This window comes from Myotis brandtii, unplaced genomic scaffold (genome assembly GCF_000412655.1).
Source record: "Myotis brandtii unplaced genomic scaffold, ASM41265v1 scaffold2360, whole genome shotgun sequence".
In the NCBI taxonomy this organism is placed as follows: Eukaryota; Metazoa; Chordata; class Mammalia; order Chiroptera; family Vespertilionidae; genus Myotis; species Myotis brandtii.
Genome location: NW_005358902.1, coordinates 19,084 through 20,552, shown reverse-complemented (window position 1 = coordinate 20,552; position 1,469 = coordinate 19,084).

Here is a 1,469-nt window from a genome sequence, read left to right as displayed (position 1 = left end):
TCTCTCTCTCTCTCTCTCTCTCTCTCTCTCCCTCTGTCTTTAAAAAAATCATAGAAAGAGAACGTTTTAAAGCAGAAACAGTGAAATAGTTCAGAAAAAAGTCATAAAATACTCCAAATAATTTTTCACCCCAACAAATAAGTAGCCTAGCACATGAACAGCATATTCCATACTTTATTGATTAGATTTATGCCATGAAAAACATTTTTGTACAGTACAAAATTTATTCCGCACTTTATTGATTAGATGTGTTCCATGAAAAACATTTTGTACAGTGAAATATTATATGGCTATTATTGCTTCATTACATTTTAGGTTATCTCTAACTCTAACCATATAAGACCAATCTATGTATTAAAATGTGTATTTTCTTGTATGCTCTCCTTAGAAATGTGTTTGATAGTCAATTTTTGCTAGTGGCTATGGTAGGCATGTGGACACACAGCTGAATAATAGAATGTAGAATATAAAACCAGGACACTAGATAGAAAACATACTAGCATGTTAAAGTCTACATTATCAAGAATAGCAGTTAAGGTAGTGGTATAGAAAATAATGATAGCCTAGCCAGCATGGCTCTGTAGTTGAGCATTGATCTGTATACCAGGAGGTAACATTTCAATTATGGTGTGGGTATGTGCCCAGGTTGCAGTCTCGATCCCTAGTGTGGGCCATGCAGAAGGCAGCTGATTGGTGTTTCTCTCACATCATGGATGTTTTCTATCTTTCTCTTCCTCTCCTTTCCACTCTCTGAAATCAATACAAATATATTTTTAAAAAAGAAAAGAATAATGACAAAACCACTGTTCTCAAAACTGCTGGTACTGGCACAAGAACAGACATATAGATCAATGGAATGGAGTAGAGAACCCAGAAATTGACCCAAACCACTATGCTTAATTAATATTTGACAAAGGAGGTAAGAACATACAATGGAATTAAGACAGTCTCTTCAATAAATTGTGTTGGGAAAATTGAACAGATACATGCAAAAAAAATGAAACTAGACCACCAAATTACACCATACACAAAAATAAACTCAAAATGGATAAAGGACTTAAACATAAGATGGGAAACCATAAAATTATTAGAGGAATCCACAGGCAGCAAAATCTCAGACATATGTCAAAGCAATTTCTTCACTAATACAGCACCTAGGACAATGGAAACTAAAGAGAAAATAAAAAAATGGTACTACATCAAAATAAAAAGCTTTTGTACAGCAAGAGAAACCATCAACAAAGCAACAAGAACACCCACTGCATGGGAGAAAATATTTGCCAATGTTATCACCGATAAGGGTTTAATCTCCAACATTTACAGGGAACTCATACAACTTAACAAAAGGAAGATAAACAACCCAATCAAAAAATAGACAACGTACCTAAATAGATAATTTTAGAAAGAGGACATAAGGGAGGCCAAGAGACATATGAAAACATTCTCAAAGTCACTAATCATCCAAGAGA